This window comes from Notechis scutatus, chromosome 3 (genome assembly GCF_049901735.1).
Source record: "Notechis scutatus isolate UNSWTSFEM ecotype Mainland chromosome 3, rNotScu1.2, whole genome shotgun sequence".
Taxonomy (NCBI): domain Eukaryota; kingdom Metazoa; phylum Chordata; class Lepidosauria; order Squamata; family Elapidae; genus Notechis; species Notechis scutatus.
The window spans coordinates 150356468-150379329 of NC_142011.1; the positions used below are offsets into that span (position 1 = coordinate 150356468).

General features: G+C 39.9%; 1 protein-coding gene across 5 annotated transcripts in view; it reads left to right on the forward strand.

Annotated features, from left to right (window-relative positions):
* The first annotated feature begins 6945 nt into the window (after positions 1 to 6945).
* The window catches only part of MBP (myelin basic protein), a 126568-nt gene continuing 110651 nt past the window's right edge, over positions 6946 to 22862 (forward strand). For 3 of the 5 annotated variants that reach the window (XM_026669924.2, XM_026669925.2, XM_087961450.1), the window contains exon 1: positions 6946 to 7659. The gene's annotated coding sequence lies outside the window, so the exon portion shown is untranslated. Of the gene's footprint in view, positions 7660 to 8023; positions 8337 to 22648; positions 22724 to 22862 lie in introns of those variants that run through there. The other 2 variants (XM_087961448.1, XM_087961449.1) reach the window with 2 other exon arrangements.

The window sequence follows — 22862 nt, forward strand, 5'->3', positions numbered from 1 at the left end:
GATCTATATTTCTCAGTAGGCAACATCCATGGATGACAGGTCATGGAAATTCTCAGTGTTAAGAAGGAAGGAATCTATCAAATTCAATTTAGGTAGACTAGCATTTTCAATCATCAAACTAATCTCCCTGATCACTACTGTCTTTCCCAGGTCAAATTAGTTGATCAACTATCAGATTGTTACTGCTACTCATTTCTTGGAGGATTGCTTTCCTGAAACAGGATGGCATATGTCATGCAGAAACTGGCAACTCAATAGAAATCAGTCTATACTATTAGTTCTATCTTAAATCAGTACCCAGGTCCACATTGGATATCCCACTGCCTCCAGGGTATGGCTTCATGCTGGCTAGTGAGCATCTGCCTGCTTCCAATGTGGATTAAAACACTTCAGTCTGCAGTCATAGATGACACTGTGAAAGGCCCTAGAACTATTATGCTGCATTTGCTGCAGCTGTAGCTTTTTAATCTGTTTCTTCTTCCACCATTAATTCCAGAAAATATTTTGATCTCTGCATTTAGTGTTACAGTCATGGTGGCAAATGGCCTATTTAAAGTTCTCTTATCTGTTCCCAACTTGCCTGATGATTTTAGGACATGCTAGTGGAACACCGGTTTGGTACATGGAGTTTGATATATCAACAAGGAGCACATGTTCACAATGAATGTTATCACCTACTGTCAGGAGAATGGCAGTCTAATTTATGGTATTAAATAAACATCCTCGTTGGTTTTCAGGCTCTTCTTCATTATGCAGTAAACACCACAACTACTCATGGCATTGATATAGCACATGGCTAAGACCCTCATTGATAGGGAGTTCATGCTGTTCCCAGCAGCATCTTCCTCTATGAGAGTGCTATTATTTTTTACCAAGAAATAGATTGCCACCAGCTAAAAATCAAATGTGTCAACAATCCAAGTGTTGACTCCATTTAGAAATACTAGGTTGGTTCTGCAAGCATCTAGAAGAACAGGTTTAGATCCAAGGGGCAAATTGCATGCTGTCATACTATTGGATCATAGGGTTGGTTTTATTTCCCAGCAGCTGCTCAACTAGTTCTCATGAAGATTAATCAAGCTGAGTGTGAGGGACAGAGGTACATCCTCATTACCTAGGGAAGTATTCAAAAGCACCGCTCAGTGGAATCACTGAGTGATTCCGCCAGTACAACTATTAGGAATTACAGCTGGCACACTCCACATGGCCTCAAGAAGCATTGGGACAGTTGAGGAACTTACATAATAAATGGTTGGGTTTTCCCCATTTATGCTTTCTACATGCTTACAAAGCTCAGAAAATAGGATTCACCACTTGGCGTATTGCAGTCAAGTCTTAGAATACAAAGAACAAGAATATAAAGCAACATTCTGCATATGTGGCAACACCCATATGTAATTTGGAGAGTATCTTTGCAGGGATGCCCTGCAAAAGGCTTCTGTTCCTTTGGGGTAGTCTGCACTGTATTGGCATGCAGAAAGTGATATGTCTATGTTTTACTGCCACCAATAAGTGACTTCTTTATCTAAGGAAATTATACCAAGAATGCATGAAGAGGGCTCTACTGTAGGGCAGACTGATATGGTGCAGGTTGTATATGGGCCCTGGAATGGATGTATAGAGGTCAAAAGGGGGAAATGTCACTGTTTGCAAGATTTCATGCTGGAGTCTACACCCTCATGGTACCATGGCTAAAGTATACTTAGCTAGGAAGGACTCCAGCCACTGATTTGAATGAAAGGGTGAGCTTCATTCATTTTATGCAGCTATGGGATGACACAAAAATATAGGCAGGTACATGGAAAACAAACCAAAACCTCACATGTAAAGAGAGTTTGCATGCTGTAGTAAAATAAGGCCCAGAACCCGCCCAGTGTTCTGCTGTGGTACATATAAAGTCAGATGGAGACAACATTGCATTTGAATGAACATCTGTTTATTCAAAAGAAGGTTGCATTGCCTTGATATAACATTGTTAACATGCCACTGTGGCCATAAGACAGGAGATATAAGGAAGAAGCAGGGAATGGGTTCAGCGAGATGGCAAACTCTTTTATTGTCAATTAAGACATTTTCATCCCACTGAGAAGTTCAGGGAAGCAAACAGTTGTTTTGGGGAATAACATCTGCAGTGATATAGTTAGCTACATCCCAAGTTACGGTAGACATGAAAGCAACAGTAAAGATACACTACTCCTAACCATGGCTGAGACAACCAAATGCACCTATCCAGAATTTGTTTGTAAGTAAAATGGGCTGTAGATCTGGGGTGGTCCCTGGAAGCAGTTAGGACATGCTTATGATTCTGAATCTTTCCAGCTGCTTCAAGTAGAGATCAAGTGATAGTGAACTGAGAGGAGTTGATGGCAACCTGTCCTGTAATGGTGAGTCCATGTAGTGTAAATATCTGTGAGAGTATAACACTAATATTGTTAGACCTGAGCAGTCCTACATTGTGTGAAGGTAATGATGCTTACTCAGATCAGATACGTCCTGAGGAACATTTCTTGCAGAAGTTGTGTGGTCACATACAGTATGTCCTTTCTTTAACCCATCCTGCTGTCTGACTTGTTCAGCAGCTACAGAATTAGCTATATGTCATTCTACATGCTCAGCCACAAACTCTCATAGCAGGTCTGTGATCCAACCATTGCAAAAGGCAATTAATTAGTGGGTGGTGTCATTGCAGTGCTTGCTGGAAAATTGGGGGCATGAATACCAGATCTCTTGTTTGGAAAAAAAAGAGAGAGAGAGAAATGTCAGGCTATATTGCAATGGAATGGGACAACTCACCAAGGGCAACTTGCCACAGCCAACTAGCTACCTCCAGCTCGCCGGCACCAACTCGCTGGTGGCATCTCACCACAGGACAATTTGACACAGCAACACAGCAGGGACAACTCGCCATGGGAGCCTGGTGAGCAGGTGAGCAAGCAGGTGTTGCAATGCCCTCGGAAAGCCAGTTGACAGAACCACAAGAGAAGGGATGAATGGAAGATGAGGAAAAAGGCAGAACCAAAGTTTGCCCCCTTCCCTTGCCAGTTGCCATAGCTGAAGTCCAAACCCCAGCTTAAAATAATGTCACCTTCTGTGCCCAGGAAAATGAACTTCGTCTATAATTGTGGCAGTCCAATGAGACGGATTTTCTCTCTCAAGTGTATATAGTTTTCATAAAGCTTTAAAAAAAATCCCTCTGCCAGCAGGCCTTGTTTTGGATGGTTATTTATTCTCCTTGTTATTCTTTTATTGTTTTTGATCCTATATATTTTACCTTTTATAAACACAGATGTTTAGGGCCTGCAGTAATTCATTTCCTTCTGCAGTAACAGAGGGCGAATGCCACAAGAGCCATTATTCTGAAAGAGTCTGCCTTTAGGGAGAAATAGAAACAGAATCTATGGCCCACATTCTTCTGTTTTATTTTATGAGCAAGCCTGAGGCCAGAGGATTATTTCATTCATTGTGGGGAGGAACCCACAACATTCTATCTTCATTTTCTCCTGAAAATGCCCTCTTGATGTTACAGCTCAGGTGACAAGATTATGCCCAGAAGCTATCCAAAGGCAAAAGGATAATAAATAAGATAGGGCAGCAGTAGGTCTACATAGTTGCATAGCTAAAAATAATGTATCTTTACTTTTCTTAAATTAGCACACCTTCATTCTCTTAGTACTTTTTGTTTAGCTTTGTTTTGTATAGATTGTAAACTAACTTTACATGCTATACACTACCTATATTGATTCTACATAGGAACGGTATTCTACAATCTTTTAATGTTGTATGGTACTTATGTGTTGTACTAGTTAATGACCAAAATAAATACAAAACTAAGCCAATCCTCGTGTGTTATCTGTCAGATTTACTTTGGTGACTGAAGTGGCATACAAAATGATGGACAACAAACAGCAAACAAACTAATGGTCCATTTAGTACATATTACAAAGAGGTAGGGTGACTCTGGCTTAATGACACTGGAAAGAGTTTTTGCTCTGGCTGTTCGAGTCCTAGCACTGAGTAGCAGGGTGAGCTCCTGTCAGTCACCTCAGCTTCTGCCCACCTAACAGTTCAAAAGCGTATTCTATACAAGTAGATAGATAGGTACCACTTTGGTGGGGAGATGAGCTGTTGCTCTTTGCAGGCAGTCAGATTCCTGATGGCTCTGAGCCTTCCCGGTTGCACTGCCTGTTTGCGAGGCATCTCTGGGAAGAGGGTGGTGGGGGCGATGCTTGGGTGACACTTCAGGAAGAGCTGCTCATCTTTCTCTCTGGTATGAAGCCAGCTTGTCTTCCTGTAGCACACCTTGGGAAGCCTGCAAGCATACAGGGCTGGTACCTTGACAAGCTAAACTAGTACTCTGCATTTGTATTGTGGTCTCCTGGCTACTATAACATCACAATATGCTAATCATCATCATCATCATCATCATCATCACAGTAATAAGGGCTAAGATGGTTATGTTGGTGCCTCCTCTGGCGGCACATTACAGTACATTCTCGCTGCTCCAATCCTAGTGGTGAAAAATAAGAGTGAAAGGACCAAATTCTGCCATCCCAATACATTCCATTGAATGGGGGAATATTGTGCTCACCTTCCAATCTATGATGGGCACATCTCCTGTAATCCTGGTTCAGCTTAGGAAGTGTAGAGGGGAGTGGGAATGGCCTTGAAGGACTGAAGCAAGAGCTACTACCATAGCAGCGATCAGATAAAAGAGGACTGAGTCTGGGGCAGGAATGTAACCTAAGTAAACATGTCAGACAAGACCTTTCCCTCCCCCCCCCCCAGTTCTCATGAAGATAACAGGAAAGGGGGGGGCACACCTGCAAGATTCTGTTACTATTTATTTATTTACCAAATTATATAACTGCCCATCTCATGAGAAGAGATTCTGGGCTGCATATAATAGTACTATAGTTTTGCAATAAAAGTTACACTGACCTACATGGCATTGGATACTTAGTCTGATCTACCTCCGGGGACTGACAGTGGGAAATTCTCAATTGGCCATCAATAGCTAAATATTGCTTTCATGGAAGCACTGATATGGATGCTGGTGTCTGGGGAATGGGACAGGTCATGCAAGTTTTGTCAGTTTTTCCCCCAACCTCCACCCAGATCAATGCTGCATACCTTTGAATGGCCCAAGGAAGAGGTCTTCAATTATTATGGTTTCCAATTCCAAAACCTTATACAGCAGTACAAATGTTGCAAGTTTCTTGGCACTAGGAGGCAGAATGAGTGATGGGAAACTGGGAGCTGTTGGATGCTGCAAACCATCCTTTTAAAAGCCATGTTAGTATTGCCATAACAGATGTGATACAGTTTATGATTAAAAAAGGCATTTTGCATGATTATGCCTGGACCCTAGGGTGTGTCATATTTTTCAACTTTCAATTTTCATGTTAGGGGTGCTCAAATGTTGTGACATGCCTTGGGGATTGTAAAGATATTTTGGTTACTTTAATATAATTTAGATGTGCTTGATAAGTAATGACATAAATATCATAACTTTTTAACATTTTGTTTCATTTGTAACCCACCCTTTTCCTATATTCCTATATTAGAAGTGCCTTCATTTTTGTTGCACTGCAAAAGTTGGTAATTTCCTGGCTTGTAGCTCTGCTGCTATGCATTCAGAATGGCTGAGGTATCTAAATTGGAACTCTTACTGAAGTTTGGTTTTGCCCCAGAGTTCAGAGAGAGAGAGTAAAGGTTTCTACTTCCTCTCGAATGATCCTATGGAACCACAGCTGTTGTAATGAAGCCTGATTCTGGAACAAGTACAGAACTGCAGTGGCAAATGACAGGCGAATGGACTGGAAGAGGCAGCTGAGAAAATTATTTCGACTGGAATGGGAAATTGAAGGGAATAACTGCATATCAGAAAAAGGAAACAATGACCATAGTGTTGCAGTTCTCAAAAGTTCCTCAAGGAAATGGCTGTTTAGTAACATTTCCATAATCCAGTTCTCTCCATATTTTCTTATTAACCATAGCAATGGCTAGATTTCCTTAATTATTCCTCCTCTGTATGGGGTGCCCCATACAGTGGTGCAACTGCAGATCAAAACGGTGGAACAAAGCCTGAGCAGCAGAGATATTGCTATGTAGATGGTGTAATCCTTGGATAAGGTTCAATGCACATTGGCACACCACATGATGACCGCCTATTGGAATTCGCTCTGGAAGAAGATAGTTCATCATTGAAGTGGTGCCAGGGTATCTCAGCCATGGGTTGATTTTCGGGTGCAGGTGGGGACACATTTGTGTCATTTCCAAGTGGTTGCAGAAATGTCTTTGCATTGGGGATGGCTGAGAAACTCTGGGAGTTGAAGTCCACAAGTCTTAAAATTGCCAAGGTTGGAGAGCCCTGATATAAGGCAGCAGGAAGAAGCACAGTATCTTCTCCATTGTAGATATTATAGCAGGTGAAGGAGAGCCCATAAAGTTGAGGCACCTTTGGACTGGCCAAGGTAGCCCAAACGGCCATCTTCTAAGGCACAGATGGCCCAACGGTTCACGTCAAACTGTGCTGAACTTACTGGAGACCTGACAAGCCTGGCGCTTTAGTATAAAAGAAATGTCTATTTGGTCTTTCAGGTCTCCCGCCTTTTTACAGGGAGACACTGACGCAATCCTGAACTCGGTGCTTTACAAAGAGCCCTTTTCACGTCACCGCGAGCAGGGATTCACTTTATCCAGGAAGTCTGCCTCGCTCTCTTGAGGATCCCTCCTTGCCCCTCGACTGAATGGGCCCCACCACTCGCCCCAAAGTCTCAACACGCAGGATCCCCTGCCCCGTTTTTTTTGTTTTAAAGGGGTAGCTGCCGACTTCGCATCCTGAGGGCTGGGATTACTCGCGAGCCTCTAATCCCCCAAAGTCATAAAGAAAAAGTCTCCCTCCCTTCCCGTGTTTACATTCAAGCATTTCGCTCGGCTCTTCCTGCTTTGCGCTGGAAATCGTCTGCAGGAGCCCCACCCACCCCCTCGGTGCTCCGAGAGCTCCGCGCACCCGGGTCGGCGCGAAGGTGCTTCGGGAGGGAAGCGTGGCCGAGAGCAGCTCCCGGTTCTGGAAGGAGCAGCCCCTCTCCCCCCACGAAAAGGCCGTCTCTAAGCGCGGGCTGGTGGCGGCAAGCGAGGACATCTGTCGCTGTGACGGGCCAGCAGCTGCAAGCACGCGCTCCCGCGGGAGCCTTTAGATCACAAAGCTCCTCTCACCTGCACGGCCAAGGAGAAGAAATCTCTCGCTTTCCCCCTCGGTCTCTCTCTCTCTCTTTCTCCTCTCTCTTTCCATCTCTCTCTCTCTCTTCCCGCCCCCCCCCGTCTCTCTCTAACCCTCCTTCTCTTTCTCTCTCTCGTTCTTTCTCTCCCCTTCTCTTCCTCTCTCTCGCGTTCTCTCTTTCTCCTACTCCTTCTCTCTCTCTCTCCCCTCCCCCACCTCTCTCCCTCTTCCTCCCTCCCTCTCTTTCTCTCTCTCTTTCCCTCCCTCTCTCTCCCCTCTCTTTCTGGACTGACGAAGCAAGGCAGGTTGCGCTTCGAAAGGCGTGAAGGAAGAAGTGGCTTCCTCTGACTGACAACACTGATTGATCGGCAACGCCGGGCAAGCAAGTTGCGGGGAGCCGATCGGCGGGAGATCGCCCCTCAAGCCCATTTCTTCCGGTAGGCTCCAAAACCTGACCCGCCAAGCTAGCCTGACCTTCCACTTCCCAAAGGCCGCTTTCTCTCTCTCTCTCTCTCTCTCCTCCTCCCTCCCCCTCCTTCCTTCTTTCTTTCCCTCCTTCGATATTTCCTTCATTGTGTGGCTGAGCTGCGGGGAGGCGAGTCCCCTTGGTCTCCACCCCCGCCCTTCTGCTTCTCTGCTTTGGCTGGTGGTTGCTGAAGATTAACCCCCCCAGGCGAGGCCCAACCGAAAAGAAAAAAAGGGAGGGAGACCAAGCGTTCCATCTTTCACGCGGGAACATCTTAGGTGCGTTCCGACAACCTTTCGCGGATTTTGTCCCAGGGTGGTTGTCTCCTCGGTGGGGATTTAGAGAAGGAGGCGGAGGGAAGGAGGGAGGTAACGAAGCTGGGGAGGGGGGGAAACGGGGTGGGGGAGAGAGACGGTCGGTTGTGACAGGCTGCTGAACATCTGGTGCGTCGTTGGCATTAACTAGGATGAGTCTCGGATTAATCAATCTCCCACGCGCGACATCGCATATCTCAATATTGTGATCTGGCTTGCGGAAACGGGGAGGAAGGCTTCCCCCGCTATGGAGCTTTCCCCCTTACTGAAACAACCATAGACAGAGAAGGCAAGCTTATTGTCTCTTTCCCTCTTGGCCTAAGGTGCAAGGAAGGTTGGTACTTTGCTGTTCTGTGTATACTTTGGGGCATGGTACTGTGGCATCCCCTCCCTTTCCATCTCATTCTACAGCTAGGGTCAGATAACTTGGCCATGGTTGGAGTACAGTGATACCAAACATTATGGTTGCATTCACTTGCAACACCAAACGAGGTTGGTGAATGGCTTAATGCTGCATTCACATACCCTAAACTTGGTTGGTGCTGCCATCAAATTTTGTGTGTAGGGGGTATAGCATTTTGCAAAAATCCAGCTGTTTGCATTAGCTTATGGCTTGGTGTATTGTGCAGATTCCAAAAACGTGTTAATTCAAGAACCAATGTTTGGGTTGGCCATTCAGCCTGAGGGCGCCTTGTGCATACTATCAGTGTGAGTAAAGAACTTGGGCTGGAAAGGCCTTCCAAATATGTTCATGATGTGGTGGATGGAACTGAGCAACATTTTTCCCAGTGGTGGTTTCACATTTTTTTACTACAGGTTCTGTGGGTGTGGCTTGGTGGGCGTGGTGTGGCTTGGGGGTGTGGCTTGGGGGCATGGCAGAGGAAGGATACTGTAAAATCCCCATTCCCTCCCCATCCCACTAACCTGCTTTCCAGCTCCAGTTCCCCTGTGCAGAAGAAGAACCCAGCCGATCAGCTGGGACTCGGGAGGCAGAGAATAGATGGGGGTGGGGCCAACCAGAGGTGGGATTTGCCGGTTCTCCGAACTACTCAAAATTTCTGCTACTGTTTCTCCAGAACCTGTCAGAACTGGCTGAATACCACCTCTGGCTTTTCCTATGGCCCAATTTGAATTAGAGCACCCATTCTCCTCTAACAGGAAGGGCTGTAATAATGTAATTGTAAACAACATTTTGTTCAGAAGAGGAAGTGATTCTGCAGCAGAGAAGAAAATTCAGAAGCTGGACAGGGACAAAGTGGCCCTGAGGCCACTTTTTTTGCTGCTGATTGCAGTCAAGAAATGGAGAGTCTTATAACTGAGTGGGTTGAAAGAATGAATGAATGAGTGAGTGAAAATAAACTCTGTGCCCAGCCTGTTGAGATTTCTTCTTACTCAAATGGCATCATTAGAAGAATGTGTGTCTGCTTGCAAAGTTGGCATATCATAATTTCGTGAAAATAAAAGCTGGAAATAATCTTCAGCCAAATTTCATCAAACAGGAAAAAAAAAACTGTTTTGACAGGTGCCATGCAATTGAACCAGAAAAGAGGAATTAAGTCTTTTCCGTTCCTCTCTCTACCACCATTGCTACAAGATCTTTTTTGCTTTGCTTTGGAGTTATATCTTCCTGTTCTCAAAAGAAAACAACTTAGTTATAACTTTATCTAATTCCTCTCTGAATAAGGAAGCAGTCAGGCGTTCCTGCTATCATTTTTAGCCAATGTGGCAGTGATGCATCTTCCTGGAGAAAAAATCTTAAACCTGTAGTGCATTAACTTGCAGGCCCTGCAATGCATCAACTGACCTTTATGACTAGTTTGGAAATTTCTGCTGGTACAAACTTAGCAGTAAATTGGCTTTTCCAAAACACACCTGTGTTGCAAGTATGGATCATGTTCACCAGCAAATTATAATCTGCTGGTTATAGTTTTTAAAGCTGTGCATCATGGCTTTCTGTGTAGGCTTGCATACAGTTGCCACTTATTCGTCTTGCTAGAGTTTGGGATCAGGCCATTTCTGTAGCCGTCAGAGGTCTCTGGAGTGCTTTCTCTTGAAGGGTTTTACCATTTTATAGGATTTTGAAAAGGCCACAAACCACATCTTTTTTTTAAACAGGCTCTTACTTAGGAAATGTTTTCCTTAAAAAAAAATTGATGTAGTTATTCTCTAGTTTGAACTCTTGTTTTATTACTGGGACCATTAAGACATAATAGTTAGTGGCCTAAAATGTCTTCAAATGAATTCCTGGACACTGGATGAATATATTGATTTAGGTCTTTTGGCAATAAATGGAAATGTCTTCTGACTTCTTCTCAGATGTCTGCTGTCACAGGGTCACCTACACTTTTGGGAGTTCTATTCGCATATTAACTAGCTTTGATTCTGTTTAACTTCTTGGGATTAGCCAAGGTCAGCAGCCTGCCAGAGAAGGCCAATTGATGGTGTAAGAAATAAAACTAACTGAATGAACAAATATGATCAGGCTTTTCAACTTAACTCCTGTACATCCCGATTGGGTTCAGACATCCAATTACATCATGATTTGCCAATCATTAACAACAACTTGCACAAAACATTAAACTCTAACTTATGGCTTATGGCAAGGCTGTCAAACTCCCAGCCCATGGGCCGGATGCATCACACATTGGCCATGCCCACGGCCAGTTTAGCAAAGAGGGGGGGAAATCCCGATATGTCATGTGACACTGCTGTGATGACGCGAGTTTGATATCCTGGCTTATGGACATAATGCAAAATGCCAACCTTTCCTTCTGACATCAGAATCAAAATTATTGGGATGTTTTGGGAAGGGGAAAAATGGCAGCAAGAGAAGGAATGACATTCGAGTGAGACAGTGATTCGCTTGGTTTTCAAAGGAGAGTGGTCCTTGTTTTTCAAAACTGCATTCAGACTACTTTAGGGTTTACGTCAGTTTTTGTATTCAGTGTATCAAGATATGAATGTCTAATTTTCAACCTGAGAAATGGATAATATCCACAAAAGAGTTTGGTGCTGCAGGTTTTCTGTTCCAGCACTTAATACATTCTGTGAATTAGAATACATTTTTTTATATGAAGGCAGCCAGACACATGGAAAAATAAAAGTGGAATGCTTTTTAGAATAGTGAAAAATCTTCATTTATGATCCATATGAGCTGTTCAAGATATTTTAGCATTGGACAGGTTCTATTCGTGTCTTATGCCTTTTTCTCCCCTTTCATTTAATTGACTGCTTTTTACAGTTTTCTTGACTGGTGGTTTCAGAAGTGATTTGCCATTGCCTCCTTCCTAGGGCTGATAGAAAAGTGACTGGCACAAAGTTATCCAGATGGTTTTGTGCTTAAGGCAGGACAAAAATTCTTGGTCTCTTGTTTTCTACCTGATGCCTTAACCACTACACCAAATCGGCTCTCTCTGTCTTGTAAATAGGATACTGTATCTCACATAAGAGCAGCTTTTGGGAACTTACACATCCTTCATATGTGTCAATTTCAGTTCCCAGAATTCACAGCAATAATCATGCTAACTAGCAGATTCTGGGAGTTGGCAGCTAGAAGGTGTTCAGGTGGGGAAAGCTATTTAAGAGCGATGATTCCAGCTCCTACATTCTTGTGCAAGGCAGCTCTTCCTTCCTTTGGTCTCCTATCTTGAACTGAATTTCTGTTCAAATTGTCTTGAATGTGAGAAGTAGTTTCCAACTGATTGGGAAAAAAAACAGTTTACCTGTGTTCAAGGAAACATGACTAGTAATTCCACAGCAAACAAAATAAACTGAGCTAAAACTCCTACATTTATTCCAGTGTCCTGTTCAAACATATTTATATATTATAACAATATAAATTGATCACACTTATGTCGGGAGACATGGAAATGGCTTGGGGGAAAAAAACCATTCAGGAGCCATTAAGATAACAACAGGAACAGGAACATGTCCTAAGCCCAGGAGGTAGGAAAGTATTTGAAAGGGACTTAGACTGGTTCCCCACTAACCCACAGTGGTGTAAGGAAGGAACAGAGGTAGACTTATAGATTCTATTATTACAGTCTATATCAATAAAGTATATTTCTGGTTTTCCTGTGGAGTCAGTTTCTTGATTTGGTCTAACCCAGGGGTAGGGAAACTTGGCTCTTGTATCACTAATGGACTTCAACTCCCAGAATTCCTGAGTGAGCCATAAAAGTTTCCCCATCCCTGGCCTACTGGTTTTTCAGTTGTGGGGGAAATCAATTTTTGACTTGAATGGGACTGTTTAATATACAAATGTAGGACATTTTAATATACATTTGTACCCCTGGTCTAACCCATAGGGATGATGACTTGTAATTTAAGTCATTTGTTTGGTTTTTCTTCTTCTACTGGATATTTATTGTATGGCTGGCTGTTGTTTCACATAGCTGTCATTATCTACAAAATGCAATAGTGTGTAATTCTTTTTTTCAAAGTGTCAGAATAAGTGAAGTTGAAGTATATGCAAAGTAGATGTACTGGCCTTTTTTAAAAGCACAAAGATGTTATTACTTCATAATACTTCATAAACCTTTAATGAAATAATATCTACTTTAGCATACATATACTGCATTACCCAGAAACAAGATAATTCTCCTTCTTTAATGAGAAGAAATTAAATTCTAAAAGGAGCTTAAGAAAGAAATTACCTGCAAGAAGTTCAGGCAGAACTAAACAGTAACTATTCACATAACAATGTTGAATATATCACAGGTATTCCTAAAAGAACGAGACCGAATTGAATAATTAGTTGGGATCTTATCCTGCTTTGAAAGATATATACATTGGTTTTATTTCTCTTGTATTTGAACATAGATTAAATTAATGTTTGATTCATTCATTATAAGCAATCAAGTTGGTGTCAATACTTAGTAAACACATAGATTTTCTGCATTATGATCTATCTCTACTCTTCCTTCAAGCCTTCCTACAGTGCACTCATTACCACTGTAACTGAACCCATCCACCTTGCTGCTGGTTGTCCTCTTCTCTTTCCTTTAAAGGAAAGGAACTTTTCCCCAGCTTTAGGACCTTCTCTAAAGAGCTAGGTCTTCACACAAAGTAGAATAATTTGAGCCTAGTCATTAACCAACTCTGGGTTGATTTGTTCAATGATCCATTTGTTTTCTTGGGTGTTCAGTAGTGTTCTAAAAAATCTATAACACTAACCAGTAGTGTTCTATAACACAAAAGTTCAAAAGTATCAATATTTTTCCTATCCTACTTCTTCAAAGTCCATTTGTCACTTCTATATTGTCATGGGAAAATACCATTTGCTTGCATTACGTACATCTTTGTGGGTATATAGATACAAGATGGCCTTTGAGTATCATTTTGAATGTCTTCATAGCCGCTCTACCAAGTATTAGTCTTTGGAATATTTCTTGTCTGATTGTTCCTTTACTATTTTGGTTGATCCCAAAATGCAGAAACTATCTACTACTTTGATATCTTCCCTGTCAATTTTAATTATTAACAATTAAACATTAACAATTGGAGGGAGAACAAAACCCAATTCATACCACAGTTAAAAAATAGTTTCTGTGGTTTAGTGATTTAATTGTTTAAACTCTCCCCGCCCCCAGTCTGATTTATGTAGGTGTGCGTCAATCAGGATTTTTATAAAAACCATTAAGGTTACCAGATCTGAACTGCCGAAATAAAGACAAATATAGACAGATTCCAAGAGATCCAGGGGGGGGAAAAACAAAGTTTTTGTGGCCAATTTGTGGTTATCTGGATTTCTGTAGTCCAAAATTCATGGCCCTACTGTGAAGTTTACCTTAAGTATGGAGCAGGCATTAAAAAAAAAAAAATAACCCTCATTCTGTAGGCATGTTGTGTTGGATTTTTTCCCCCACAAAAAATAAACTGTAACCTGAAACAATTGATAGCCATCTCATGTATTTATATATTGTAGGGCTATACTCTCTCGGGTTTATGTTTTATGTTTTATCTTGTAATTTTGCACATTTAAAACATCTGCTGTCTTGATGAATGGAAAAATTGGATATACATTGGAGAAAAGAAGCAATTGCAGAGCTGATTAAGGTCAGTCATAGAAATCACATTGAAAGTATCATTTATGCTCCAATATGTGTCAGATGAATACAATGGTTTAATAACTATTTAGCTAGGATTAAATCTCTGGCTGATCTCAATGATACTTATTTCTAAGTAGACTTGTAGAGGATTTCATTGTAAAGAAGATCACTTGTACAATTATACGGTTGGCCCAAACATACTTTTCTAATTCATTACTTTATTACCATTACATTCAGTCTGATAATTCATTTTAAAATATCTGAAATACTATCCATCAGAGAAATGAAAGTGAATTGCTGTTCCAAATACAGTAGAATAAAGAAAAAAGTTCAGACCATCAAATAATAACTAAACCAAAGAATTTATGACTGAAACAAACAATTATTTTCCTATCAAATTATGCTGCCACATTTGGATTATAAATATCTGGTTCCAAAGCCTCATATTGACAGGTGGTGTTGTATAAATAGCTATCACAATTGAATAATCAACTATGAGAAAAATGACTTCTGGTTTTAGAGTCTGTTAGATACAGTAAGCAATTGTTTTTCTTTCGTTTTCTCCCTAGAGAATAAAATGCCCATGAGAGGAGCACTCAGTGACAAATTGTTGCACCTTTGTGTCCTTTTATGACAATGTTTTGTTTTATTATACAATTATCTGTCCTGGAGCCTGCAGCCTCTTGAACTTCCTGCGTTTCGTTTAATTCCAAGGAAAAATAATAAAATTCCAGGAAACTCAGGTGAAATGTTTTGGATCAAGAAGTTTGCTGCAAAATGATGAGGAGAGAGGTAACATTAGTGCTCTCTTCCACTTTCAAAGCTGTAGTGAGCTCAAAACCTGACTTCTAAACATATTCAAAAGTCATTTGAAAGTGGGGTAGAACCACTGAAGCAATTTTCACTAGGGCTGTTGTATAAACCTTGGGAGAAGTGCTGTTTTTCAATGATAGCTTGACCAGAACAACTTCTGGGGCTGATTTTCAGACCAACATCACGATATTGCTTCTAAAAGTAAACAATTGTGTTCCTTCACTTTGTTCACAGATATTTTGGGGGGCAATTGCTAAAGGGGTTACTGCATGTCATTCCCCTCCTCGTTTGAGAGGTGCAACAGAGGATGTGCTGCTCATTTCCCAGGGCAGGGGTCTCCAGACTTCACAACTTTAAGACTTGAGCAACTCCCCATGACTGGCTGGGGAATGTTGGGAGTTTGAAGTTCACAAGTCTTAAAGTTGTCAAGTTTGGAGACCCCTGTCCTACAGATCATTTCCACTTTCAAGGAGCTGTTTTGGCAAGCACATCCTTCTGCCATCTCCAGCATGGCTCCTAACAGAACCCAAAGCAGGTTGCACTGAAGCACAACACCCATTCAGAAGTCTCTTCAAACTTTTATAAATGACACGCAAGGTTCATGTTTGGAGGCAACATGTATTCCTTCATCAGAGCAAATTACACCTCTTCTCTGCTTCAGCTGAAAGAATCACATTGCCTTTGGGATGTGATTTTTTTTTTTAATTGAAGCAATTCAAGTCCTCTTGCTGAAGTCTAGTTTTCAAAGGGAATTAACTGAGAATTCAAAAGATAGCTTTCAGCACAGCCTCACCTCTGACCAAAGTCCGCGTGGCCAGACTACATGCTTGTTTTTCTGCTCAAAAAAAAAACAAACCCAAAACAGTAGCTAACATTGTGAAGGCTTCTGATTTAATTACTTTGCTGGCATATCTGAAAGCTAACTTATCTTTATTGCTTCCAATTTTAAAATTTTGTAAGGCCTAGCTAATAATGATAAAAGTGTCCTAAAGTAGTCATCTGAAATAAGCTAGAAAAGTGTTGTAAATACTTTCCGCACATAACTTTTGTGGCAGAGAAATATGCATTACTAGCTTATATAGTATCTGGCAGATAGCTGTGGAGAAATATTGTGATTCTTTAAAAATAATGGGCTAATTCTACTCTCTTTGCAAGCTATCCTTGACCATTAATTCTGTTGTTCAACTTTAAAAATGGCCATTTTAAAATTGTTTCAAAATGGTAAACGATGGGCTGTCAGAACTCCCATCATTCCATTTTAAAGAGCTGACTTAACAATCATCATTAGAAGCATTTGAATACTACTTGGAAGAATGGGGATGAGATCATTAATAAAAAATGAGCATTATTACTATAGATCTGGCACACAAAGTGGCTTGTAGATCTATTCCTGGCCATAATTCCTTAATACAGAATATTATTTCAGAAGCTTGCTTGAGCAGATTACTTGAGTAATACAACAACATAAATATATTTTCTTCTGATGTCTGAATATCACTCTACTTTTCTTCTTCTTCTTAGCATTGCAGGACTCAAACAAAATCACTAGTCACTTTGATATGTCCTGCTAAGCTTAATCAATGATGCTTTATTTCTTGATCCCGTAGAAGTGGCTACATAAACAAACCAAGAATTATGGCTAGAATTGGGAGTTATGGCTTGCTTTTGCCTTGCTACTCTTTTCCAACTCTTAACTTGTTTTAGGAAATAAAGCAGTTACCAGTCTGCATATTGTACTAATCAACTCAATAATGTTTTTTTCATGATTTATCCACCCATTCTCACTGAGGAGACAAGTAAGGAGCACAGACCAAATAGCATGCATCACAACATGATGCTCTGTGCACATGAAAGGGACATGTTATTCTCCTTATGAACTGTATATTCATGATTATGTGAATAAATGTTATATCAGCGAGTACAATCTCTTCTCAGAAAACCTACTGAGCTACACCTTATAGTTAAAGATTACCTTCCAAACATCTACTCTCTTTGCAAGGTTTGCTGTATTTTTCAAAAGAAAGCTAAGACATAATCAAATGTCTTTGTGCAACTGCAGGCAAAAGTGGTGGGGCTGTGCCTTGTGTTAAGAACTTGAAAGAATTACAGAAGAGAATGGCAGAAGGAAAAAGAGAGGCTGTCAGTGTGATTGTAGTTTGTCAGGATAATATAGCCTTCCCAGCCCGAGATTTGAGATTTACAATGGGTAGTGTGGCTTGGAAATATTGGGAGTTGCAATACAGCATAACCAAAAGGTCCCAGATGCACAGGCTATATTAAGCTATTATCCAGCTGTCAATCAGCTGCAGACAAGAAAATGACAACATCTTTTGGAATGCACGAGAACAACACCCTAGAACCACAGTTACATGATTGAGAGGGTGGACTACAACAATTACCAGGAGAAAAAAGCTGCTGAAGTCCACTCTGATATAACTATAAAAAAAGTTTGATTCCCTGCCAATTGGTCTCTTAATATCACTTCTTACATGCTTTGTATAGCTGGGGATTGGGAATCAGATTATGACCATGGCTTGGGCTACCGTTCTGGTCCCAAAGTCAACAGTGAATGGAGGAGGCTTGTCTCTTCTTTGCAATCTTTTATCTAAAAATACCTGCTGTGCTAACTACTTGTTAAAACAACATAGAAGGCAACAACAAGGGTATCTGCGGGGTGCTTCAAAAAAAGGACAAGATACCAGTTCTGCAGTGAAAGTCCCCATCCTTTTTTAAAAGTCATTGCACACACAATGAATTTTAAGAAGGACTTTTATCACAGGGCCACCGTCTGGAGTTCTTTCACACACCCACATACTCTGATGCTTCTATTGTTGCCTTATATTTTGCTTAAGTAGCTGGCAAATGGAATCTGACCATACGATGTTAGATAATAATCTTGGTGGTTTTAAGGCTGGTATTTACCTTTGAGTCAGTTGAAAAACCAGGATGTTGGTTGCAAGTTGTTTATTCCTTCCTGGCGTGATTTTATTGCAGTTGCCTCCAACTAATTTAATAAAATTTTTATTCAGCTGTCAATCATGGTATTTCTCTGTGCTTGGCTATTAGTTATTATTTCTAATCAATGATATTTCAGTCTCCATGTTAGCTAGTGAGACATAGATATCTTTCAGTGAATAGAAATACTTGTTTAATGTAATATAGTTCATAAATGGGCAGACTGGATTTTAACTATTTATTGGATTTTAACTTTAACTATTTTCGCTTAGAACTTTTACAGAATAAACTTTTTAATTATCCTGCAACTAAAAATGTGGACCTGCAGTGATTTGTGACAGAGACTGTTTCTAAAATTCATTCATGAATTAGATAAGCTTCTGAAGATTTTGTTAGTTTTATGTATTATTTGAACTTCGATCACTAAATCCATGTTTTACAGACAGGTTTATCAATCAAGAACAATAAATATAATTGTATCAAAGGGACAGGCCTCTGGACAAGATTGTACTCAAATGGTATATTTATTAAAATGAGGACCACTCTGTAGAGTGGACTGATTTCCAATAAATGATTGTAGGACATCAGATTACATGTGCTGATCTATTCTGTAAACAGGAAAAAATATTCTATTTTACATGTTCTTTCTTTGCCCGATGCCAACACTAGTGTATGTAGCCATTTCCATACTTGAAATATCTTTGCTATCTGGAATGTGTTGCCTTTCAAACAACAGTTTGGACAGCTAAATAAAGAACAAGGTTGAAAACATGTTGACTTATTTGAAATTTCTTTGTTGGCCATTTTCAGTTGCATTTTTTTTAAAGTATACAACTCATTGTAAATAATGTACAAAAATTACAATGTGGCAACAATAAATTATTGTTGTCATCAAACAAGCAGAAAAAGCTACCTATTAGACAGATTGAGTGATTAATCCTTCAGTGAGGTTCATGTGATTGCTGCATTTTTAAATTATCATTGAAGTCCAGATTCTGTGTGCTTTTAAGTTTAATGGTCTTTTGTCAAAAAAAAAATTGGGCCAATTATTTCCATTTTACTTGCTGCTTCCTTTTGTATTTGCAACCTCAAAAGCTATCATTTTTATGTTTTTGCCAATGTGATCTGCAGTCGTGCTGTATGAAATATTATGAAATGAGCCAACCAACCATTGCAAATAAGATTAACCAACAATCACAAATGTTCTGTTCATTATTGTGTTGGCTTCATGTTTGGTTCAGCTTCAGTCTCAGGGCTCTTTTAGAATACCAAGCAACTATGTTAATAATCTCCATCTGGCTCTATTTCGCCAACATCTTTTCCCTCATCTGAAATCTTTCTTGAATTGCTGTAGGTGTGAAGGTTTCTGCAAGAGTCGAAGCACAAAAGGGCATCCTTTTCTTCCACAATCCTAAAAACTTCCATCCTCATCCTGTACCTGATCATTTAATGGCAACTGGAAGAGCAGAGCATAATACTGTTTGCCCTTTATTACTTCAAGGTGAAAGGGATAAATATCGTGTTTTAATTTTTTTCATACTTCTTCATCAAATATGATATGTGCCAATGAATGCTTGCCAGGTTTTGGGATTATAACTCTATAACCTTCAGAAAGCTGTGGCTAGGAATTATGAGAATTGCCATCCCAAATAATCAGAAGTTAGTTGGTAGCCTATGCATGAGCCTTTAGAGGCTCAAGCAGGCTAATTTTGCCCATATTTCATGATACCCAGTTCATGAACATGATTTGCCTTTCTCTTTGACCATATTGGCCTTTTGGAATAATATTCACCTTTTAGGTACAAAACAGGGGCTTAAGCTGAATTAACAGAGGGGTAGAATAAAGATCATGTGAAATGTTAATATCATTATAGTGCCTTGGTAAGGCCAGACTTGGAATATTGTATCCATTTTGGTCTCCACAACATACAAAGATGTTGAGACTTTACAAAGAATGCTGAGAATGCTAGACACAAGAACAGTTTTTTCCAGAAAGCCATCGCTCTGCTAAACAAATAATTCACTCAACACTGTTCAACTATTACAAAGTCTGCACTACTATTACTGTTAATCTTCTCATCACTCCTTATCACCCATCCCCTCCCACTTGTGATTGTAGGACTGTAACTTTGTCGCTTGTATCCTTACGATTTATATTGACTGTTTCCTAGTATGATTTGATTGCTGATTGTACCCTATGAATATCATTAAGTGTTGTACGTTATGATTCTTGATTCTTAACGAATGTATCTTTTCTTTTATGTATACTGAGAGTATTTACACCAAGACAAATTCCTTGTGTGTCCAATCACACTTGGCCAATAAAGTATTCTTCTCTCTTCTCGTCTCTGAGAAGAGCAACAAAAATGATTAGGGGATTGGAGGTTAAAACATACGGAGAACAGTTGCAGGAATTGTGTATGTCTAGTTCAGGGGTCTTCAAACTTGACAACTTTAAGACTTATGGACTTTAACTTCCAGAATTCCTCCTCCAGTCATGTTAGCTCAGGAATTCTGAGTCCACAAGTCTCAAACTTGCCAAGTCTTAAACTTGCCATGTTTGGTCTAGTTTAATGAAAAGAAGGTCTTGGGGTGACATGTTAGCAGTGTTCCAATATTTGAGAGGCTCCCACAAAGAAGAGGGGAGTCAATCTACTTTCCGAAGCATCTGAAGGCAGGACAAGAAGCAATGGGTAGAAACTAATCAAGGAGAGAATCAGCCTAGAATTAAGGAGAAATTTCCTGACAGTTTGAACAATTAATCAGTAGAACAACTTCTCTCCAGAAATTGTAAACGCTCCAAGACTGGAAGTTTTTAAGAAGAGATTGGACAACTATTTGTCTCTAAATGGTATAGCTGTGGGTTGGACTAAAAGACCTCCAAGATCCTTTCCAACTCTGTTATTTTGTTAAACTCAGATTTCCATTCAATAATAGACTGTAAGACTTCATACACTGCATATGAAACTCTTGGCTAGAATTGGGACTGAATTGTACTGAAAATGGAGTGTGGCACTGAAATATTGTGCCTTTAAAAAAAACAACAGGACTGTTTATTCCCTGTAGCATGTCAAAATAAAACTTCCATGTAAAGTTGTAAGATGTGCCTGTCCGCTCTGCAAAATGTGATCCCTTAATTATTCATGCGAACAGAATGTTTGAAGAGCATGTGTAGCAGGCTTGCAGCAGGATTGCTTAAAGGAATGTTTTAGCAAGTTTTATTTAATGTGATCGCTTCTTGACTTGCATTGGGTGTGACCTTGGCTGGGATATGAGGGGAAAGAGATCACAGCAATTGTCAGTGTTTCTGAGAAAGTTTCTGATTAAGCCCACCTGCTAGAACGTAATATTGCAAGCAGAAAATGCATTTTTCAGCACCAAACTAGCAGAATAGGGTTGCAGGACTAGAAGGCCTGATCAGAGAAAGAATTTGAACACAAGGAGAGAGCAACTGAAGTAGAACGCCTCTCAGTACAGATAGTCCTCAATGTATAACCACAATTTGTTGCTAGGCAAGGCTATTGTTAAATGAGTTGTTTCTGATCAGTGAATCACTGAGTAAATCATGCAGTTTTTAAAGAAATTTAACTTCCCCTCTTGACTTTGATTGCCAGAAAAAATTATCTCAGCAGGAATGTTCAATCTACTTTTATCTAATATGGATGAAACTATCAGCATCAAGCACAAGAATAACTGATTATACCAAATTATTTTCAGAAGTTGACAATCAGAACTGAATTGTTTAGAATTAGTATTCTAATGGTGCTTTGAGGTCATTGGCTGTCTCAATTTTCTCTCTTTTCCTCATCCTGAGTATTTGAGAAATAAATTTGCAAGCCTCAAAAGTATCGATAGAACTGCTGGTCGCCGAATAGCCAGAAATTTGGTCAATTAAAACAAAATTTGCTGGCTCTATGGAAAGGAATATAGTGGTCTTGAAGGCACATTTTGAAGATATTTATATCATAATCCATAAATTTTCATGCTGAATACATCTGATATTATAAGAGGACTTCATCAAATCTTATTCGATATGGAGTTGGAAATAGTTTGAAACTTTGACATATATGAAAGATACCACTCAGCCAGATCTTTCCAAATGCTGACTTTTTAGTTCCGTTATTCTTCATTCCTAGCCAGTGTCATCTAAAGGTTGCATATTTCCCGACTTCTCTTATGAAGAAATGAGATTATTCAGTCTATTTTTCTCTAGCTTTTTATGAAATAGGTAGAGAGATTGCCTTAGGGAGTTTGAAAAATTATATGTCTTTTCAAAGTCAGATGCTTGTCCTGCAGTTACCCAAATAATAATAATAATATGTTGTGATTTATTTTGTGATTTGATTAGAACCAATCCATCTATTAAAAAATGTACATGATGGCAAGTGTTGCAGAACTATAAAATGTTAATTAGTAATGAAACCAGATGTTCTAAAACCATATGAATATAAATAGCACAGAAAGTAAAGTCTTCATTTCCCCTCTGGAAAATTCTAGCTTTTAGAGAAAAACAATAACTCTCAGTGAAGTTAAAGTCTGAACGGTTTATTATTAAAAATCTAGCTCTCTTATCTTGATGTTTTTCTTCTCAGCCACTCTCCACCCCAGCCCAGCCCACATAGAGTGTTTGCTAGCGGAAGCCCATAATTCTAGTTTCGGGAGTCTTGGTTAAGGAAATGTTAATCATAGCAGGGTTTATCCCTTGTTAATTTAACGAAGAAGGTAAAGTCACCACTGTCACAAACGTGACAAAAAATTATGATGGTGCAAGCATGATTGTGCTGAGTCATCCTGTTTGTCTAGTGAGTAAGGCGCCAGTTTAGAAATCAGGAGACTATGAGCATGAAAGCCAATGTAACTCTCTGGGCTGTTGTGGGAAAAAAGGAGGAGGAAGGAATATCAGGTATGTTTGCCCCCTATAATAATAATAATAATAATAATAATAATAATAATAATAATAATAATAATAATAATAATAATAATGGTTTTTTTAAAAAATAAAAAATATACCTGGCCAAAATTGTGCTACATAAGTAAAATGT